General features: G+C 27.4%; 1 protein-coding gene across 2 annotated transcripts in view; it reads left to right on the forward strand.

Annotated features, from left to right (window-relative positions):
* The first annotated feature begins 1,228 nt into the window (after nt 1–1,228).
* Nucleotides 1,229–24,768, forward strand: part of LOC129965566 (tyrosine-protein phosphatase non-receptor type 4-like) — a 135,774-nt gene continuing 112,234 nt past the window's right edge. For both annotated transcript variants that reach the window (XM_056079569.1, XM_056079571.1), the window contains exon 1: nt 1,229–1,395. The gene's annotated coding sequence lies outside the window, so the exon portion shown is untranslated. The remainder of the gene's footprint in view (nt 1,396–24,768) is intronic.

Consider the following 24,768-nt stretch of genomic DNA (forward strand, 5'->3'; position numbering starts at 1 on the left):
ATTCAGATCGAAATTACTCTACAATGATTGTAGAATAATTTAATAATAATGTTACTATATTATTTAATTATAATGTTACTATATTCTAATTTAATAATAATGTTACTATATTATTAGATATCAACTAATAATATAGTAAAAGGGCAGTCAATAATTTTTTAAAGCTTAAAAATTAATAACAATAATTTTAAAATAGAGAAAAAGTTCAAGTTCTTTTTTTCTGAACTGGAATTATATTATCAAAAATTATATTATCGGGATGAAGTAAATATTATGCAGTTATTCGGAATTGCACAACATATAGTACACTAGAAATTTGAAGTAACACCTATCGCTTTACGCTTATGAAACAGACTTGAAATGGCACATTGCAGGATGCTTCAATCTGAACAGAAGAGGCTGGACATTGTATTGACGATATTTTTTTTCACATTGTCCTTGGTACTTTTTTGGGTCGTTGCTTATACAAAAGAGGTAATAGATATTTTGTTCAAGTGAGACAGTTTAATTTTTCTTTCAACTTAGTTGATCTGATGTTTTTTTGTGAAATTTTTAATTTTTCTTTTGTGTCTTATTGTTATAATAGTTAGATTATTAATAGTATGATAAAAAAAAATAAGTCAATTTCTGCTGATCAGTCATATATCTGTGAAGTAATATCACTATAAAAAGATGAAATAGAGGAAAATACGAAATTATCTCCTACATGGTCAGAAACATGCATTTATCTTGAATAATTAAAATATAAGAAATAATATTTTTACCTTTTAAGTGCCCTTTATGTCTGGCCCAAAAGCATCCATGTTCTTTTTACCGCATATTGATTGTTACACCTCTAATCTTATGAATCTTGCTTTTGATATAATATTTACTATACATACTTTTTCCCTAGCCATACAGTTCTGATAATCTTGTTACACTCATTTAACTTTTCTACGGAAACTAGGGTTTTCGAAAGCATATGAAACATTTTTACGATTTTTCTGTCTCGTTTCATTGTACGTTTTATTTTACTATAACAAACATTTATTTTTTCAAATTATTTTACTGAATTTAATTATGTATGTACAATAAATTATAACATAAAATAAAAATATAGTTATAATCAGTATTTTATTGCCATTTTTAAAAAAACTTTTTCCTTTCCGTGTTCTAAATGACAGTTAAACTGTTCTTAATTCTATTGGTTGAGAGAGATTTGTTTAGTAGGCGCTGGTGCTGTGTATTTCTGTCACTGTTTGTTTGTTAGTAACTCTTAAAAGTGCTGTGGTTGTTTGACGCCGTGTGGTCATCGTGATATAAAATCAATTTTTGAAGCTATATATGTAAAGATTGTGAATTAAGAAATGTGCGTGTAGGAGATAAAACGCTAGTCGTTTGAAATTGTCATATCAGGTAATTAATATGCTTATTTTTTTCCTAATATTAGTCAATTATAGACAAATCGGTATGTTTTTTCACCACTACTTTAATAATATTAATTTCTTTTAAAAACATAATATCGGTTGCTATCGAAAGCTAAAAAAATTAGCTTACGTTTTCCGATCAGTTGATTTGCAAATATAAATAATTATATTGTAGCATGCTGCATCGCTTTGATACATGCTTATGACAACTTTACTGTAAGCGTCATTTTCTAAAATGACTTTTTTGATCAGATGCAATATAAATCGCCAGATTTTCGTGAAAATAAGGTACTTTCAATTTTTTAATAAAATTTCTATGAATAAATATGCGATTTATTTCAGTTGTTTTAAGACATCTGTTACTGCAATGCTTGCAGTTCTCAAGTGTTATTTATTTTTAGTTCAAAAATGCTTATTTAATACTGTATCGGTGATCCTAAATTGTAATTTTTGATTACTAACTGAAATGTGAATGAAAGATTATTTGCAAATGATAATTTGCAAACAAGTCAAGTAATCTATAATCTTTGGGATCAAATAATATTTCAGAATTATTGTCATGTTGCTTGAAAGATAGAAGCATTTTGATAATTGTTTAATATATATTAATCTGTGACTCTCATTCCCATTTATGATTAGAAAAATAAGACAATTTATGCTTCTATTAAATCCTCTCATGCCTTTAAGCAAAGATTTGAAAATATCACATGGTTTCCTTGAGTTTTTATTTCTCATTTATTTTTGCATTATTTGATATTTATATATTTTTTTCTTTTGACCTTGAAATCATTAAAAAGTTGTTTTGTGTGTGTGTGTGTGCGAAAATGCACTTTGTAAGTTGTTTAAAAATTTGCTACAAATAGATCTATGGAGAAAATATAAGAGGTGCTATCTAAACTTGAGAAATATCAATTTTTATAGGAACATTTAGTTTGCAGTATTATTTTTCACTTTTTTCATCATAAATTTTTTATTATCAATTTCTTAAAAATTTTCTGCTGTATGGATATCCTTGCACTTACACATATGTATTGCTTTTTACCTACAAACTCTAAATGATTTTTCTAAATCACAGTGTAATTAAAATGAAGGTTTCAGTTCTACATGCATCCATCTGGAAACAAATAAGTCTTTATCTTAATATGTCTATTGCACTCAGTTTTGAATTATTGAACTAAATATTTATAGTGGTTTCTCATCTGAAATTAAAAGACTTAAATTTGTATAAAAATGAACAAATATATATAACTAATAAATTGTAGGAGGAATTTGTATCCAACATTTTGAAAATATCAACTTAAAAGGTTCTATTTGTTGGATACAGCATTTATTCACTTGATCTGCTTGAAATGTATTAAATCAGATTGAATTAACAAAAGACACAATATTTAAAACTACATATTTAAAAAAATCTGAATATTTGATTCATTTCTGTAAAAATTGCAGTGAAAATTATTTGTAATTCTATTTTTCTTAATTACTATAGTTCTAAAAATTGTTTAAATTACTCCAAATTGTTTTTCTTTATTATTAGTTAATTTGCAAGTGGCATTTATTGCTTACTGAGATTAGTTTTTGCAGTGAAAAAATGAAGGACAAGGATGTCCTTATTAAAATTTCAACCACACAAACTTTTTTGAAGAATTAATTTAAAAAAGTTTTTAAATGCATAAATTATATAAATAAATGCTTCTTTCAGTATTTATATTGAATGCTTTTGTGATTTATTTTGTTTGTCCTTCATTTTTTTTTAGTCATGAATTTCAAATAAATTAAGTTTACTAATAATATATGTTTTATTACACAAATTTATGTAACTTCAAAGCATAATTAAGGTTCTATCGTAGTATTTGCATTTGATAGATCAAACTTTCTACATTAACTAAGGCTCTTCTGATTTACAGAATTACAAGTTCTCAATCGTTTTGCTAATCGTTCTAAATTTTTCTGTTAGAAATTTTCTGTTTTATTTCCAAAAAATTCATTTTACATTGTAGGAATGAAAATTGGGTAGTTGAACTTATAATGACTGTGCATAATTTTTATATATCTTCATTCAATCTTGATCAAACACATATATATTTGCATTTATCTCATATATTTATATGAATTTTTCTGACTATTTTTAATTTCAAAGTCATCTCATTAGTAACATGCCATGTCCCCCCCTGCCCCCGTTGTTGTTAATTTCCTTTGAATAAATATTGGAAAGGGGTTTATTTTGTTGTTGTGTTAAATTTAAAGCAGTATCTGAAATAAAATTTTCTTTTCTTATTATGACTTTTTTTTTTTTTTATCAGAGCGTCTTATTTCAGATTTTTAAGCAACATTATTAAAAACAATTAAAATGGCCCATCTCAACAAATATTTATCAAAAGTTTCAAATTTAATTATATTTAATAACTCAAATAACTTACTAAGATTTTTATTGAAACCTTTTCTGATAGCTCCTATTCAGAGAAAAATTGCTATTATGAAACATTTTAACATATTTTAAAATACAAAATTTTACCAATACTCATTTAACTGATCATCTAAATTTCTTTTGTTTGCCTTTTTTGATTTTCTTGTAAAACAAAAATTTACTTATAATTATTAGACTTCTAAACATTTGTAGATCTTTTGATTATATGTTGTTGAAAAAATATTAGTGTGCAATTAGATAAGATTATTAATTTAAATTGTGTATTTTTATATAAAATGGAATAGAATGGCATATGATAATTGTATCTCACCCCCAAACTTAAAGAAAAGTAAAATTGGGACTCTGATATTTTTTAATTTCAATTTGGAAGTATATATCTTTTACCCATAAGATTTTTCAAGTCACTTTTATTTTCCTTTACTTGTTATTTTAAATCTTCCAATTTTCAGTAACATTAAAAGAAATCTATATTTTTTTCTTGAATTAAAAAGTAGAAATTAAATATTGATTACTTATAATGGATCTGTATTTAATCTAAAAATGGGATGGTGAGCAATTCTGAAATTTTTCAGAGATTAAAATAAATTATATTTAGCTTAATTTTGGCAACTTTTGAATAAAAAAATGTATGTATAAACATTTTATGCTTATTATGGTTCCAACAATAATACATGTATTTGTTTTTTGTCAACACAAGCTCCTGATCCCACTGTAGGGAATGATCCACTTAGCTAGCTAGATAATAGTGAAATACACAGTAGGACTGTTTAGTTTATCATTTGGATATATCAGGTTAAGATTTTCCTTAACAGATCATTTCATTTTTAAATTCTTAAAACAATAATTATTCATTTTTTTTAAAATTTGTTTGCTATATTCTTTGGTTTTAACTGTGTGTATATAAAGTTAAAAAGATGATGTACACAAAAATTACCCATTTTCCAACTGTTTTTTGCATATAAAAAGCTTTGTCATCTTCATTTTCCCTTAATATGATGAAATTAGTGATGCAGCAATTTTTGTTTGTAATAGAAACTGAAGGATTAAAAAGTAGTTATAAAAAATGGCATAAAGTTTCTTTTTTATATATAGATGTTTTCAATAAATAATTTATCATTGATTTACAGTTTCTGTGAGTATTAATTTAAAAAATTGGTATTATTTTGGATTTTAACAAAATTTAACATTTTTTTTCTTTCTATTTTACCATAATTTGCAATATATATTTGAAAGTGTTCTAATATCCATATTATTGTTACAGTAAAATTATTAGATTAGATTGAAAAAGAAGAAGTTGTTAGATTCAATTGTAAATTGAGACCTAGTGAAGATTTTGTTTTATGGATGTTGAAAAATTTTATAAAAATAATCTGAGAATCTACTGTTATTCAAAATATTACAGAAAAAAAAATTTTAGAGCATCGTGATTAAAAAAAGAAGAAGAAAAAAATCATTGCTCTAGATTTTAGAAGCAGTTAAAAGAACATATTTTACTTTGTAATATTCATTTTGAAATCCATTTCATTATTATATACATTCCATTTCATTCTCTTCACAGTTGATTATTATTTTTTAAATCCATACTATTCATTTCGAGCGTATACTATATTCTTCTAAGTAAACATTTTGATAATCATGAAAACTAGCTGAAAAATTTCAGCATCTATTTCAATTTCTTTGCTTTCCAAATAGCTCTCTAAATATTGATTACTCTTCCCATTAGTTTGATACTTTTCACAGTTATGGTGTGCGAGGGGGGGAAATCATCCATTTGACATTATGAAACCTGCTTAAATAAATAAGAATAATTTAACTTACTAGTATAATGTTAAATTCAAGATAACTAGCAAGAATCGCATCATCTATTGTTGTATTCATATCTAAAGAAGAAAAAGAAGGAATGGCTTGAAGAAAATTAACAAATCAATAAAATTAAAATCAACTGTTAAAATATCATTACATTGATCACATTTGCAAATCTCAAATTTGAAAGATAATGCACATATTGTATACTTTCTAGACCATCTTACTTTTTATAACTATTTGACAACATTCTATAAGCCTCTTAATGAAGTAAAAATAAAACAATAAATGAAAATATAAAATGCTTCTAAACTGTATTGAGTCTCTATGAAGTTTTGCTAGTTGTAACTATGTTCTTTAAATTTGAAAAAGTTATTGTTATTTTATTGCTTTAGAAAATTAATACTGTGATTTTATATTTTAATAAAGTTTGAAATTAGATTATTTTTACTCTGCATTCTTTTATTCTTGCAGGAAATTCTCAATGTATCTTCTTAATCAAACAAATGCACTGTAAACAAAAAGTAACAATTATCAATGAATGAGCCCTTTCATAATATGTGTGGTATTATTTATTAGAAAATAAATAAAAATAGAACATTTTCAAAAAGTTATTAATGTACATAAAAATATTTATTTGGCTTATGATTTAATCAAATCATATCCAACTCTGAAATATCATATCTAAATTATTTAATCTGTTTCATTAATATTGTTTAACAAGTTATAATAATTTAATGCATTTCCTTTTTTAATAAGAAATATTGTTGATAAGATTCTCATATCACATTGATATTTTTTTTATTTTATACTATTTACATAAATTTTCAAAATGAAATAGAGAAAAAAAAAGTATTTTCACTTTCTAATTTGGTCTACTATTTCAAAATATAGTGTATATCTAAAATTAAAAATTGGATTTACCTTTATTCTACTAGTATGTCAAATTAAATAATACATTAAGTATTTATATAATAAATAATGTTTTTAAAATACTTATTGACATATTAGTGCTCCTGACACACCTTTAGACTATGTTTATTTATTTTAAAATATAATACCTATAGTGTAATTATTTTAAAAATATTTTCGAAAAAGGTTGATTACTTCAACCTTATCCTTTAATTCTGGTTTGTAAAAAAGAGTGAACTTTCCTTTAACCTTGACAGATAAGTGAAGACATCTGGTCTTATCTTTCCAAGTTCCAGATTCTTTTATTGTGGAAATTCAGAATGTTGTGTCTATTTAAGTTTCGTGTGAGTCATTTTATAAACTTTTAGAAAGCGGAAAAGACTAGAAACTCTTCTATTTTATTGTTGCAGTTTGTTGCCTTTAGTATGTTCTATGTTTATTTTATTGTCAAATTTAAAGGATTTTCGAATGATTTCAGTAAAATATATATTTCTTAACTATTAGCTGTCTTTATTTGACATGTGTAATTTATACAACTATAGTTAATATTGACTTTGAGTGATCTTCCGTTTTCTTTTACTACTGCAAAGAAAGGGTAATGACATCATTTCAACCAAATTTTATTACATTTCTGTATTTCGAACGCAGTTCTACATATTTTAAATGCATTTGATGTTCTGCTTATCTTCTCTTTCTTTTTAAAAATTAATCAATTCCTTTCCCTCCATGTCCTAAAGTTTTGGAATTATTCAAATTTTGGCAAATTCAAGCAGTCCTCATTTTATGTAATGTTGTATTCGAGATATCACTATACTTGAAATTATGCTTAACATTTTGACATTTAAGTAGATTTTGAAGTAATTTTTACTGATTTGGGATTAACCTGAACTTTTCGGCATTCTTCGGTATCTGCTTTTATAGTGGATTTTTTTTTTAAATTTAAGATACGCTATGAGAGCATAATGTTCGTGATATATAACCAAAAATCATCATCTCTGTTAACTGTGTTTTTATGTTATTTTCCCATACACCCAGACAGGTTTACAATCTAGCATCATTATATTTTGTTTATTTATTTTTTGTCTAAATCGTGGATTCTCAAATAAGTTTGAAGGTTGTATTTTATTTCTAATTGTGTTCTTCATATATGAATAATAATAATAAATTAGCAGCTATATTTGTTAGATAATTTTTCTATAATAACTTTCTTATAGTTCTAGTTTTCTTTACATAAACTTTTGACTGATTATGATCCGTATAACAAAAACTGAAAACATAGAGAGGTAAATAAAACAAACGTTTTAAGCTGGTATGTGTGTAAAATTTTTGAACTAATAATTTTTAACTATCTTCCCTCCTACACCATTATGTGAAAAAAAAAAAAGAAAGAAATTAAAAATCAGTAACCGAATTGCCGTTCTAGAACAGAAAATTTCAATTTACTGCACTTCACAGATGTGTTGGGAAAATTCATACGTGCAATAGCGGAAAAGTTTATCCTGACTACATCCGATTATCTCTGGATAACAGGAATCTTTGCAATATATTTATTCTTTAATAACTTTTCTTGTTGTCTCAGTTGTCTTTTTGTAAACCTTTGACTGATTACGATTTTCACGTTTCGATAATACAGTTTGTGAAGTGAGTACTCGTGCGAGAAGACAAATTCATAGCAATAAATTTCGGATTTGTGTTGCTTGGATGATTGCGAATTTTGACGTACCACATTTCTCCAACTGTCGTGTTTATTCTTTTTTAAATTAACTGGCCAAAAAAAAAAAAAATTGTTTAGCAGTAAAACTGAAGGATCTGTTATAATAGGCAGATATTCTGTTTGCTTAATTTGATTAATTAAAAATTAATGATTAACCAAAAAAGAAACCGGAGGAATGTTTTTCTTTAATTTCCTATTTCATGTTTATAGTTACCTAAAACTGTTTATATAGATACCTCAAAACTATATTTTTAATAAAATAATTGGATTTAAAAATTTATATATTCATTTTGCTTTTGAAAACTATTAATGTATATACATATTTTGTGTAGAATAAAAATATAACAGATTAATTTACAGAAAGAAGTGTTTGAATGTATTACTTATTATTATTATTATTTTTTTTTTTTTAAGAAAAAGCTTAATTTCATGTCACAATCTGTTACTTCAAATTTATGAGTGTGGGGGGGGCTGTCAATATTTAAAAAAATCTGTTAATTTTACATAGTTGTATAATTAGCTCATGGCCGCAGTTGTATAATCAACTAACAACCATTTTATGAATTTCGACTGATTATTAAAAATTGTATCTAAATGTGCATTTGTAATTAAATTTCAAAAATTGAAGCAGCTTCTACCGATTCTGCTGTAAGTAATTTTGGATAAATATAGCATTTAAATTTTTCTGTTTCGTTTTATTAAACTCGCTGTATCCTAAAATAGATTATATAACATAATAATTATTATTATCTTTGAATCAGTTTAGTATGAGCATGAACTGCTTCTAATTCATTTTTGTGGATAAAACAAATTGATTTCTTTTCAAACACACTTAATAATATAAAACAAATTCTGTGCCAGCAAATCTATTGATATTCAAGATCTCATCTATTGTCATCAAGAACTTTGTTTTTCTTTGATTCTTGTATGTTTTTTTTTAATTTATTGACGTAGATATTGTTATATGATTAATCCATAAATTATTGGAACCGAAGTTTTTAAGCACGTATTCTTTCCGAAATAATTGCATTATTAAGGGCTATATATGTACATTTGACACCTTGAACAACGTAATTTGTATCCGAAAGTTAAAAAAAGCAAATGAATTTAAACTAAAGTTTCGTAGTTTTGTTTTGACAGCTATTTAAGTTCAATGAAAGGATTCCCCCCTCCTACTTTAAAAAAAAAACAACCTGTAATGCAAAGCGTCAAACTAAAACAAAACTATTGAAACATTTTTTGAAGAATAAAATGCGATTGGATTTTTAATTTAAATATAACGTAACAATCCTTTTTTTAAATCAAATAACGTTTTTCTGGTAAAAATTGTTTATTATATTAAATTTAGACTTCGAAATCTTGTTTTCTAGCTAATATTTTTGGAAATAAATCCTTTCAAAACCAAAGATTTTCATTTTCTCTCGAGTTTCTCTGCGAATTAAGCGGCATTCTTGTGAATAATCGTGGTAATAATCGGTGATTTTTTATATTCAATTTATTTATTTATTGCTTTTAAGGATATTGCATTTGGTGTTGTAAGAATTAATTGAAACAAAAAAATAGTAATGTTTGCTAAATGTTTCAAAATATAAATTTAATCATTTTATTGATACAATGTTCCTTCTATTTAAGATTTTATATCATAAAAAAAGCTCATAAAAATTAAACTGAGTAATTAATAGAAGTTAAACTGAAATAATTTGTAAAACAAATTATTTTGATATTTGGCTCTATTATTATTTGTGCTAAACATTTCATATCAATGGATGATCAGAACCACAATTTCTGTTATTTAAAACCATTATTACCAGTGGAAATGGTCACCTTAAAACTTTTCACATACTCTCCAATAAAGATATTATCTCTCATCCCCTGCAAAAAAAAAAATGTGGATTTTTGGTGAGGCAGAGAATTTTGCATGATATTGGCGTACAATAGTCACGAAATATTAACCTTTGGCGCGAATTTAGCATTTTTACTGAATCCATCGTGTAATCCTTGGCGATTTTTTTTTTCAACAGTATCTAAAAATTGAAATTGTGTCTTAAATACATTTTTCCGATCTGATTGAAACCGAGATTTCACACAGAATTACAATTGCAGTTACAAAATCACGGATCGGATTTCAGTTACATGCTTCTGAATGTACAGATCGACAGACAATCACCCTCTTGTTGGTTTGGCTCAAACGATAGGTGTTTGTACTATTTGAGATTAAATCTGTGTACCGAATTTCATCCATCCAGCTCTCTTCCTTTTGTAGTTATCAAGTTATATTCGATCAATAGGACTTCCTCTGAATGGGTGTTGAAATCTGAAAGAATGTATAAATTTAATATAAAGACTGTTTACCAAATTTCATTCGTCTAGGTCAAAGCGTTTTTGAATTATGTTTGCCACAGACATGCAGACATTTCCCAAAAATATTCTTTCAAACTCAGGTAGGTCTAAAACTTGGAAATTCGTCAAAATTTCGGATTTTTTAGCGATTACAATATTTCCTCTATACTACGTGTACGAGTAAACAACAACAAAATTAAATTTTGTTAAATATCGATTGACATTACTTTTTTTTTTTTTCACTTTCCTGCATTTTTAATTATTTTTCTTTGTTAGTTTTTATTATTTTGTTTTGAACTAAATAAAAGATAGAAATGCAATAATTACATTATTATTATTTTAAGAAACGCCTTTGATTATAACGCAAAAAGAATTGAAAACTTATTTTAGCTTCCCTTATCCGTTTCAAAGATATTTTTAGTTGAATCTTTTTTAATTAAATTTCTCTCAACCCTATAATTTTGATAAATTTACCGTGAAGTCTCGTGTTCTGATACTCTTTAATTTTGAATAAATGGCTTTGTTTTGTCAATGACAAGGCTTCCTGCTGTGACAGATTTTTGTCGCACTCTTTCCTGTGATGAAATTCCGCACGTCGTTAAACATGACTCTCTCTTTAGACTTTGAAATGACCGATCACAATAGGAAGGAAATACCTACACGAGAAACCGTTTTCTTTAGAGCATTGTGTTTATTGTATCACTGCTTGATTGCCGCAACTTCATTCATTCTTGAATTCATTCATTTCAGAGCCCATGTCCAGTATTGTTTTCATTCTCCAACCTTGAAAAGAGTTCAAGTACTTACTTACCGGATGTTGCTTGCATATAAATTTCATTCTAATTTTCCTTTGAACTTCTTCTAGGTGCGGCGAAAAGATAATAAAAATAAGAAGTCATTGTAACATGTTTTTAAGTTTGAAATAAGTGTTCTTTTAATTTCGGACAGAGTTTTTTTATTATTGAAAGGATCTTGGTTTCAGGAGACGTACATTTGTATCTTCCCATGTGCCTGTGATGATATGCAATATATTGTTTAAGGTATAAAGTAGTTTTAAGTTGAAAAGTAATAAATAACAATTAAATTAAATCAGTAGGAGTGATCTTCTCAAAACTTTCTCGCAAACTTTTGCCTTGCTGGAGAACGTCTTGCATGGCATTGATGTACGATAGTTACGAAATATTAACTTTTGGCGTGAATTTAGCATTTTTACTTAATCTATCGTGCCATCTTGGCAAGTTATATATATAAGCATTATTTTATGTGAAGCAGGATGCAGTTTTGAAGACAGTGAAAAGACTTTCGATTTCGTGACGTCGTTTTATTTCATTTTGAAGAAGCAGGCATATATACAAGCGATGAGCACACAGAACGACACAGAAAGGAATGAGTGAAAAGCACTTGAACATTTTATCCCTGGTCTTATATAACCTGAGATTTTGATAGGGAAAATATTTCTTTACAGATGCTAATATATTATTAAGATTTCCATTGGGATTCTCGCTACATGCGTCGACGAGGTAAGGGAAAACACAGGGATCTGTCAAAAAAGAATTTGTCTCGTCAGCGGTATTTTGTCCCTTCACGTGGAGTGTGGGAAAGTTAGGCTTTTAGCCGATTCAGCAATTTTACATAGCTTCTCTTGAATTAATTAAGTAGATACAGTGGAATTAGATCAAGAAATAAGAGAATATTTTAGAATAAAGTTACTATGGGCTAAATTAAGATAAAATCTTGGAAATTAATTAAATTGAAATTAGAATTAAAATATCATTACATATATATAAATGTAAGATTCACATTTATGTTTAATATTATTATTTCTGTATTCATAGATACTGTGTGGCAACAGCAATTTGTTGTTATTAGTTTCGCTACTTGTATTTAGCATCACATAAAAAATGTTCTCGTCCTTCAATATTAATTAAATGTTTATTCTGTCAACTGCGCCTTTCCATTCTTAAGATAATCCTCATACCATATTACCACTTCTTATATATATTAGCGATTAAATACTTGGCATGCGATTAATAGTATCCAAAACTCGAATTTGTAATTTAGACGCATTTTTCCCTACTGCTTGAAACAAAAATGTGACATAGAACTACAATTTTAATCACACAATCCCATACCAAATTTTATTTATTTAAGTTATTGTGTTTCTAACGCGGTTGCATGTTCCTGAAATTACAGACCGACAGACGATCAACTCGCTGTTTGTTTTGGCTCAAAATTTGACAGATGTTTACACTATTGATATTAAGTCTGTATACTGAATATTATTTATCTGGTTGTCTTTGTTTTGTAATTAGCCTGTTAATTTATTTTCGAATTGCCAGACAGCTCGACCTCTTCTGAAAAAATTTTACTCAAGATTTGACAAAAATCTGCAAATTTGGTGTAAAGGCCATATACCAAATTTCAACCGCCTAGCTCAAATCGTTTTTTAGTTATCTTTGTCACAGACAGACAGGCGGACATTTTCCCAAAATGTATTTTTCGAATTCAAGGGGGGGGGGTCTAAAACGTAAAGATTCGTCAAAATCTTGATTTCAAATTTTTGTGACGATGACTTTACTTTCTATATACTATATACTACGTATATTAGAAAGTAAAAATATAAATTTGTGTTGTTGTGTGATATATTTGCAGAAAATGTTTAAGGAAGAACGAAGTGAAAGTATTAAGATGGAGTGATTTTTTTCGGCACTAATTTCATTTTATACCCAATGGCAATTATTATCATTACAAAATTAAATTAATTTATTTCTGTCTATTAAATTGCATTTCAATGACCTGCATCAAAAATATGATGATTTGAAATCAGCAGTTGGTCAAAATTTGCATTTTATTTTAATTTTTTATGTATTTATTTATTTACTATTATTTGTGCAGCGTTTATAAAAAGCTCTAATATATATGTAAAAAACAAATAAAGCATGGTATAGTATTGTCTCAAATGAACGAACGTTTGGACCCAATTAATAACTGCAAGTAACTTGTAAGAGTAATTAGTAATTACGAATTGTTAACTGCAAGATTTTGGTCGGAAAATTTTGGAGCACCCACCATACAGCCCAGACCCAACTACCTCGGATTTATATCTATTTCAGTCTATGAAGAGGTTCCTGTATGGTCATAAGTTTGACAACGACCTCAAATGAACCATCAGCTTTCTATGTATCAGGGTTTTCAAACTGACCCAACGCTAGGACAAATGCTGCAACATAATTGACAGTTACGTATCTATTGTATACGATATTTTTACCTCCTTTTTCAATTGAATCCAGATCTGTCAACCATGAAATTGTCATTTATTTTTCTGGTTTTAATTTGATGTCGAGATATCAACTTCTGTAGTAGTGATTTGCTGATACCTTTCTATAAATTCATCTATTGTCAGCTCTTTAGTATTCAATTCCAACATCTCATTGATATCAATTATCAAATGTGACTGATGGACAAAATCATCAGTTTCTATTGCATGAGTGAATTCAATAGTTGTTTCCAGTTCATTTATGAAATTGTCGGACTAATTTTCTTTTCATTTCTCAATATTTGGTTTGTGTAATATTATAAAAATTGGAATATTCGAAATAGGAGAGGGGGACTTCCTAGTTCTTATCAGTTGAAAAATTATTGTACTCGCAATCTCATTTTGTTCTATAAATATTTTATTCAATACTAGCCGCCTTTAGCGACCAGCCGGTTCGCCAATCTTAATGTTCGTTAAAATTTTAATAATTAAATATTTTATGCAATTCCTATTGTAATAGCTTCTTCATCAAAATATTTTAAAACTTCAAATTTTTAGTCATATAATTCACTCATAATATTATAAAGGCCTTCAGCCATAATGTAATTTGTATCTCTCTAATTTTCTGTTCGCTCCCGTAAAATTTACTTTAAATTAAAGTGAAAATGATTAACCTGCAATAATTATAATAATATTTTTTTACTGAAACAGAGCATTTTTTTTTTTTTTTTTAATATGAGTACTGAAAACAGAGTCGCTGAGTATTTAAACCTTATGGGCACTAAAGAATATTTTTCTTAATTTATATAATCTCTCAAGAAGTTTCCAACAAAATTTTCTCAGATTCATCACGAACTGATCGATTCATTAACAATGTTTAGTTTTAAATGCATCAAACACTAAAAAAAAAAAATAATAATAAACAGAATCGTTTGAAATAATCTGTCGAAAACATATTAAACCTTCAAAACCAAGTCCGTATCCGTTGAAAATATTTATCAACAATCAGAACACAATGCGCATGCGTGAAATTTCAACTCCAATTATGGTAACGTAAATACGTGAATTTTCTACTCCAGTTGGTGTAAAACTATGTAGATTAGAAATTTTTAATTTCTTTCATTCTGTTTTATTTTAATTCAAAAGTACTTCAGAATGAATCTGAAAGATCGATTCATTAACAATGTTTAATTTTAAATGCATCAAACATTAAGAAGTTAAACGGAATCCTTTGAAATAATCTGCCGAAAATTTCTTAAGCCTATCCTCTTTAGCGTGGGGGGAAAAAACTGAAGCCTTACTCATTTGGCGGTGGGGAAATGAAAAAAATTTTTTGGCGGGAAAGTTAGTTTTTAATTAATAATTAAAATTCTAATTAAAAATTCAAAAAAAAAGGAGCCCAGGTGCACATTTCCAACCTCCAAGGTATGCATGCTCCAAATTTGGTAGCTGTAGGTCGAACGGTCTGGCCTGTAGAGCGCCAACACACACACACATTGAGCTTTATATAAGTATAGAATTATATGATTGCATATTGATTGATAATAAATAAGACAAAATTCAGTGCTTTATCAAAGAATTATAATAATAACTACACTTCAAGTTAAGATTATTAATTTAAAATTCTTTTCCAATTAGATGGCTTTTAACACTTAAACTCAGATTCTTCATATATTCATTAGATATCTGCGTTATCTTAACAAGTACTTTGTTCTCTATTGATATAATGGTATAATATCCATGGACATTTTGTCAAACAGTCATTAAATAGTTAAATATCTACATTACCTTAAAAATTGCTTTATTGACATAGTGGTATAGTATCCATGGAAATTTATAAAGATAAGAAGATTTAAGTGTTTATCTTACCATCTAAGTAATCGCTGATGCGAGCAAACCCTTAAGGCTTGTTACTATCTTTCTTTTGGATCTCATTTAATTTTTGCTGAATATTGATTTAAATTCTAAGAAAATCAAAAAGATAATGCAGATAGAACACTCAGTAAAATTCTTTTCTGTTACATATGGTTAGTTTTAGATTGTAATGAAATCGACGTTGAGACGAATGGCCGTACCATCTAACAAGGATTTATGAAACGATATCCAAAAAGAAAATTATTAATAGATTTATTAGATTGATTTCTTGTTTTCACTCTAAAGTGTTTGGAGTCGAGAAATTATTTGAAGTAATGGTTAGAAGATAGTAACAAATTCGTACCTCATATCTCCAAATTTTTATCGAATTCTGTCGGCAAGCATTTGATTCCAAAGGATTTATATGGCGGAACTTTAAACGAATTGAATTTTTAATCTGCATCCCTTCGATAATTGAAGTGTTTAGTCCTCTATCTCTGGAGAAAAGGAATGCAATTATTTATATCAGTAAATTATTTACCAAATCTGAAAAATTACTTAGAATTTAAAAGTGAATTAGAATACTGTTAATATGTATAATAAACCGAGAATTCAAAAAAAAAAAATTTTTTTATATTTTACCATTATATTTATTTTAAAATAAAAATAAGTATAAGTAGTGCACTTTTTATGGAAGTGTTCTTCCTGGAATTAAGATTGCTGGCGTTTTTTGAAACTATCAGTGACCGAAATTCGTATAAGGATAGGTTAAATTTCGAATTATTATGACGAAGATGATCCAATTTTGTAATTAATAATTCTTTTCTTGTAAATAATTATAAATAATATGGGTGTTTTTATTAAAAAGTGAATTTTTAGTTTTACCTGTTTCATATTCATAAATTAGCATTATATCTGTAGTTTTCTTTTACATGATATGGATATAAATGTTATTCGAAATGCTGAATTATTCGAATGAATGAAATTCGAGGCTGTTTTGAGTCAAATCGCTATTTTTTATTCCAATCAAAATTTTGTTAAATAGGGAAATGACGTACATTAATTTAAGCCAGAAAGAACGATAATTCGCATAAGAAGTTTAGGAATTGGAAATATACAAGTAAAAAAAAGAAGAAGAAGAAGAAGAAAGGAGATATAACTAACATTATAATTCAAACTATATCGATGAACAGGGATCGAATGAATATTCTGAACCTTTGACTATTGAAAGTCGTCATTTTCTTAAGTTTTAAACTGTTACTTCCTTATCGATTTTGACCAAGGACTACAACTAAATTCTTGTTTTCACGTGACTCTTTTTTTTTTTTTTTCGAATTTGACGTTTTGTAGTTGAATATATCTTCATGAACAAAGCTTTTTATCAGCTGAAATTTTAGCAATAATTCTATAGCAGTTTTTTTCTCATCTTTTTTTTTTTTTTTTTTTTTTTTGTGATCAATGTCAAATTAATTCGATTGCGACAGAATTATTATGTTGAATTTCAAGCAAAGAAAAAAATATTCTTAACTCAAAGAAAATTATAAATTTAAATACAACTATTCTTCTTCAGTAAATGGATTATTTTAAATTGTAATTGTTCATGAAAGTATTTTTCAATGTAAGAGGTAATTTATTTAAGTTAGATTAATGCTCAGTTTTAAATTATACGAAGATATTTTAAGATAAACTTAGTAAAGTAGATTTAATTAGATTATGTAAGTAACATCTGAACAGGCTTCCCCTCTTACATATTTCTACATTGCTTTAAGACGATCAGAACAGAAACCCAAAACTCTGCTACCTGGCGGCGGGCCTTAATTAGATGCAAATTGATCCATACAGCTATGATGTGATGTCTTCATATCTTAAGTAATGAAATTTATTATACGACTATGAGATCATTCATTTTCTGTTTTTTTTAAATTCAAAATTCTAGGTTAAAGAATGTATTATTCCTTGCAAGTGTTTGATTTCTGTAAAATTACATAGTTTGGGAAAATATTTTTATGGAATCATGTTCAATTTCAGATTTTGCTTCAAATTACATTGTTCTGCAGAAGTTCCTGAGTACATTCTCTTCTTCAAGCACATACCTTTCAATATTTCATACTTTATAAGTGGGAACATATTAGGTTCTGCATGAAATTCTGAAACTATATTTTGACATCGTCACGTTTTTCTCCTAGCATTCTATTTTGTTTATTTTGAAAAATTTGTTAGTTTATTCTATTTTTACATATCTCCTTAGTGATACGATTGGGCTTTAAAATTTTTCTACTATAATCTTGGAAATTGGAATAAACTCTACACCTTATGGTTATTTTCTCTTAATTGAGCCATTTAGCCACCTCACCACCCTCCCTCCAGTTGTACAAATGAGAGTTGGAGATGTGAGTAAAAAATGATCGATATGAAGTTAAAATATTCACCATAAAAGTATTAAAATCTGTGTGCGAAATTGAGATGCCAGTAGAATAAGTCAATAATATTGCCAATACACGAGGGAATTACATAAGCCTCATGGGATACTCGTAAATTTAGGCAGTTTAACTTTCGAACTTATTAGCTGGAAAAGGATGCAATGCCAGCGAAATTTTTTTTATCCTCTTGTTAAAGCTGAAGCAAATTCAAAAATAAATTTTACTAAGTTACGAGGGAGTCGAAATAGTTGATATTTTGATTTTAAAAGTTTTTTCTTCCTCCTGTATCAGAATTATGAGTATCTTTATGCTTCTTTTTTCACTGTTTATTAAATAGTAATTTCTTCTTGAAAAAAATTGTCAGCTATCCAAAGAATTTGGATTGAGTTTCAAAAAAGTGGACATTTTTATTCGTACTTTTCTATTTATGACTTTAAAAAAAGTAAATTTAAAAATCGTTTGTTAGAAGATTTTATTAAATTCTATTAGTTTATTATTAATTCAAAAAATGAATTTATACATAGTGGCAACAATGTCTTGTCATAATTGTATAAGGTCTTTAGGAATTTATATCATCCCCTCCCCTTCCCTTATTTTTTCCATTTGTTCTTTCAAAGCGGTCTGTATCAAAAACACGCCGTATTAAACTTCAGCCTACATTCAAAGATCAAATTTTGGCTATGGACCTTTGTTTATGAAGATACCGTTGGCGAGATTTTAGTTAAATTAAGATCTTATCCCCTTCTCTCCATTTTTAAATAAAACATTTGCTTATTATAAATCGCAAAAGTGATAAGATTGTTTCTTTTAATTATTTCTGCAGGTTTGTTTTTTTTTCCCCTAATTTTTTCCATGTTTGATTATTCTTAATATAAGTCTAAATTGTTTTCGAATAAATTCTGAATTATCAAATTTAATAACTGTCTTTTAAATGTTTATTGTATTGAAAAGCGTGAATGGAAATAGCTGCAAAAAGTGTTCGTATAATGTATAAATTTGAATGGAATAAAAAGACACTCTTATTCTGTCAATCATTCTTTATCTGAAATATTAAAACTAAACTTACAGCAACCTATTTTCAGATGCTAATTCTGCACGTGAAATATTGGTATGAAAAGTGGTAAAATGTGATTCTTGATGGCGCTTTGAAATTGCAGTTTTTCGTTTAAATTAAAAATTATCTCTCAGAACTGAAAAAAAAAAAAAAAAAATGCAGTTTTGAGAGATAACAAATAAAATTGAGAGATTCCGTAACAAATTTTTAAAAGAAATTCAATTATAGCGAAAAATGTGCAAATCCATCCTATAAATTATGGTAAAATCCCGACAGGTGGTTCAATAATATATAAAGACGTTTTATGCTGCACGTTATACACATTTTCAAAAAAAGCAGCTGAAATATACACAAGAACTGCACTTGCAGTAAACAGCTGCACACAAGTAGTAAATCTCTCTTAAACTATCACAATAGCATAAAGTACTCGTAGAAAACTCGCAGGGGATTAACGTTCAAAGAGAGACTTCGTTTGACTAATTACGTTTCTCACCTTGTCTCATTAGTTATTGACTCATCAACTATGTTTCTGTGTTTCTTTTGGTTGCCATAACAAAAAGAGTTCAAGAATGAACGTCGGGAAGCTAGTTTCCTAATAAGCTATTGTCACGATTCTGGAATATTCGGGTTCATTCTTTCTGTCGCCAAAGCTGGGATCATTAATTCGGCATCCATTCAACAGCGATTACTACATCTGTAAGACTTCTTCCTTAGCAGGAGATTGCACAGGGAAATAATATTATAAATTCTTAACGTCGTATTCGGCGGCAGCTTTATGTCTTAAGAAATGTGAAAAAGGGTGAATACGCGTTGCATGATTTTGGATACTCTGCGATTCATATTGTAACTTTTCTTTTATTATTCGAGGTTTTCTCCACCCAGCCACATGTATTTAAAACGTTTCTTTCATGTTATAAAACCAGACATAGGGATTAAATTGAAAGATAATTTTTTAGGTATTGAATAGTAACTTCACTATTGGGAAATCATTTTCACTTAATTCATATATTTCATCTTTTTTTCCCATATTTGAGTACTTCAAGAACACTCTGTTCGAAAATTCGGTTTGCCGACTAAAGATTTGGGATTCATTATTGTTTAAAAATGTGGTAATAGGCTCTATATTAGAAAGGTGCTAAAAACCAAAAGTATTGAGAAACAATTGAATGTCTAAATTTCATTATATGAAAATCAAGTTATAAAACATTCCTTTGTCACGATCAACATAAAAATGAAGAATTCCAAATTATAAGAATTGGTTTGACCTTTTTCAGTTAAAATTTTTTCGCTATTTTTAGTAAAAGCTAATTGATTTAATAGAATATTTCTTGAAATTGAAAATAGAAATAAGCTTTATGAGAATAATTGACAGTTTATAGTATGCTAGACTACTTAACGAAAATTTTTATTTTGTCCCATTGGAATCATATATCCCCAATAATTACATATATTTATCATAACTGTTTTTGTAATGTAAAATATGTTATTTGTGAAGTTTATTTAAGTAAAATTTGGATTACGTTATTTAAATATTTTATATCAGTTATATTCAGTAATCTCGACTGCCAGCAGAATTTAAGGCGTCCTGATCAGTAAAATCATTACTCCTTATCGTTTGTTTAAACTTATGTATGATTTTTAAAAGAAAAATGCTGAAAGTCAGGATAAGCGATCGTTAAAAAAATACTGGTGGGTCATTAACCACATTTTAAACTTAAAAAGAAAACTTTTAAATCTTTAGACAATGAAACTATTTGCAAATACCTTACCTGAACTAGGTAAACTGAAATTGATTTTACCTTTTTATTTCAATCATCTATCTTAATTCTTAAGTACCTTGGCCCACCTTAGTTAAACATTTCTTTTCCCTCATCTATCAAATACTGCATATCGTCGAATGAAATCATGATTGTATGTGTAGATGTTACAAATTGACACTAATGGATATAGGATATAAAAACATAGTGTCGTCTTCTGAATTTTTAAGTACATTTTTATCTAAACGCGAATTTCCTATTTACGCAGAACTGTCATCAAAGTATAAATATATTATGTAAGAAACCTCTTTCGCCCGATGCATGCTTATTACGTAGCTAATGGCGACATACTATCTTTTACTTGCATTGAAAGTTGATAATCTCTAGTGAGTTTGTTAAAAGTCTTCTAAAAATGCATTTTACGTCTTTGTAAAATGACTGGGAAGACTAATGGTGTATCGTTTCTTCTGAAGTTTATCATAAGGATGTTCATTGCTTGAATTCCTAGGATTTTACCTGCTGGATTGCATATTCTGTCATAAATACAGTTTTTAACATAAAAAGTTTTAAAATGTTATGTACTTGTTCGAATGCTGTAGATTTGAGAAAGAGAAGTTGTATTGTTAAAATTGATTTCATAATTATTGGAAGTATATTTATTGACCGAAACAAAATAAAATATTATTATTTACGTTATTTAAATCCTTTTGAAAGTAAAACTGTAAACTGAATTTGATGATAAATTAGAGAAATTTTTATTGAATAATTCTTTAAATTATTGCTTTGGTTATGAAAATTATTCTGCAGTGCATATAAGAGGTCAATGTCAAACAATTCTGTTTTCTCTTCTCATAATTTTAAAGAAGAACATGCTTAGTTTCTGTAAAAAAAATAATAATAATAATAATAATAAATGTTTTCATATTAATTGGAGTTTAATAACTTCTAATTTAATTTAAAATTCAAATTTTACGGAAATTGACAGAAAATTAGAGATACATAGCGCAGTTTACAACTACAACAATCAAAATGGAATGCCTCCGTATTTGTTATTTATTATTGCATTTTCACAAAATTGATGTCGATAGAAATGGCTTTAAGGGAAATTTTATTTAGATAGACAAACTGATTAACCCAGTTAATTAACTGGCTGAATTTTTTTCATTACGGAAATCGAAATTTTTTTAATATTTCGATCTAGCAGGCATTTTTCCTGTGCATGTATCAAATTTCGTTCCGAAATTCGCAATAGATCTTTCGGTATCTTTAATTTTGTTTGATGAAAATTCTGTCCAAAAAGAGCCATTCCACTAGGGACTGTATATTAAATAATTCTTAGCCTTTTCATAAAATTTGGCAAAATTGCATATTTTTATCTTCTTAGTAATTCTTTAAATTTTATTCAATTTAAATATACATTCGTACTTATTCATGTTATTTTGCAATAACTAATCTAATAAACCAAAACAATTAATTTAACTTTCAATCTTAGGTGTATTTTTAAACATATGATTCAATTTTATTTCATAAATTGGCATTCCTGTCGCAGCTTTCACCTCGATATGCAAATCAGTAAAGAAGAAAAATACATTTTTTTTTTTGGGGGGGGGGAGAACTATTTTATTTCTAGGTTGCTTAACTGAAAAAGGAAATTTCGTAGAATTCAATTAATTTTAATAGACTTCTATTACTTTACATTTATAATCATCCCCTCAAGTTGAGTTTCTAAGCAGTCAGAGAAAATGACTGTGAGCAACATATTATTCATGTATTCCAGTTACCCACCACTTTTAAATTCTGCTCATTAACTATACTTATCCCATGCCAAATCTGCATTGAATTGAAATGTAATCTGATAGGACCAGCTGGATATTCAATATGAAGGCAATGTTTCCCTGTCCAACAGTGACTGTTCCCTTATTGCAGTTCAAATACGTAAAACTCTGGACTTCCCCGTCTGAATAATAACTAATATTTATCATTGCAATAACGTTGAATTTGAATATGAATATGTAACTCTTTAAGAGCAGGTGAAGGGATGATTTGATCTGTTAAATAATTAGGCTGGAAATAGCATTTTTCTGCAAATATAAATTTCAAATTCATAGTCATCAGAATTTAGAGGTTTCATTAAGCGTCAGTCAATAAATGACATTTAATTTTATATATAAATGCATCATCTGACGGAAGTATGGAAGTCAGCATTGATGGATAAACTGAGGAATGAATGTCAATTTCGTCACAAAACTTGATCTACTGATCTTAAGATTGATCTTTGTTTGCATTTGGATTATATAGATAGATAATACACATCTAATTTATATATAGAGAGAGAAATAAAGATATATCTGATAACATTTGCTCCTGTAAATATTCTGACAATATTCTTAGTCAAATTGAAATTTCATTAGAAATTTTTTGTATAAGTATATATGTTATGAAATTCAAAATTGTGTATTTTAATGCATGACCTAACTATATTTTTCACCATCTAATTCAATAAATCTCTATAATATATTGTAAATGAAATTTTTGTAAAAATAATGTAAACTTGAAGATTGATTTAAAGAGTTCTTTTGCCTCCAATGAGAAGTCTTTTTTGATACTTATGGTCGACTTTTTATATGCTGTCTGACAACCTAACAAATATATTCTAGGTAATCTTAAACTTCCTGGCGCAAATTTAGGAGCAACTGAAATAATTAAATTTTGAATGTAAGTTTAGCTGGAATGTTGCATTTTATAGGCAGATAAATTGAAAAAGTCAAAAAATTTTATAGTGGGTTTTCGATTTTATAGTACATTTCCGAAATTTCGGTTGCAAACATGAATCCAAGATTGATGTTGACGGTGTATGGATTGTGCTTTAAAAGATCTCAGAAATTTTTAGCTGAAACTGAGAATTTGCTCTTTTATCGAATTCACTGATAGATAATGCTTATAAAAGTTCCTTCAGAAGAAAAGTATGCTTCTTAAATTTGGTAATCGAGATAAGCAAGGAATATATTCATTCTAACTAGTGTAGCGTCTTTACATAAAATACACATTAGTAAAGTTACATTAATAAAATAACTTCGAGTTGAGATCTGTCGAAATTCTCACCAAGTACTAGTATGGTATTTTAGTATCGCTTTGTCTGGTATTGTTTTCTATCATTTCGGTGTCCATTCCCCCTCCACCCCCCCCACACACATTTTATTAAAAAAAAATAGGCTTATTTTAAACCGCTATATATGTACTTCAGTTTGCTCTAGATATTTTGAAATTACCTATTTATACATTTTATTTATTTATTTTGTCATATTTTGGAATTACCTATTTATACATTTTATTTATTTATTTTGTCATATTTTGGAATTACCTATTTATACATTTTATTTATTTATTTTGTCATATTATCGAAAGTAAACCTGTGCTCAAATCTGTTTCTCGTCAATCTTTCTCGTAATTTTCTTTTGTAATCATTGGAGATTTATAATACACAGTATGCCGAAAGGGTGAAAAAAGAAATTGGCGTTATAAATTTATTTATTTATTGAATCATTTATTTGATATTACTTGTTTGGTTGCACTGGTATAAAAGAAAACATTTTTTTTTATAAATAAAGTTGTGAAAATTTGAAAAAAGAAAAGGCATCATAATTTATAAAGATTAAAGAAGTTTATTGGAAAAGGAAACTTGAATTAACATTTTTATTGCTTTTATCTGGTCTTGTTTTAATTAAAAGATTAATTCGTGATTAATTTTCCTTAACTATTAGTGAAAATAATTAAAATAATTCTATGAAGTTAGCAAGAATGAGCAGCTGATTCTTTTACTTCATATG

This window comes from Argiope bruennichi, chromosome 4, assembly GCF_947563725.1.
Source record: "Argiope bruennichi chromosome 4, qqArgBrue1.1, whole genome shotgun sequence".
NCBI lineage: Eukaryota > Metazoa > Arthropoda > Arachnida > Araneae > Araneidae > Argiope > Argiope bruennichi.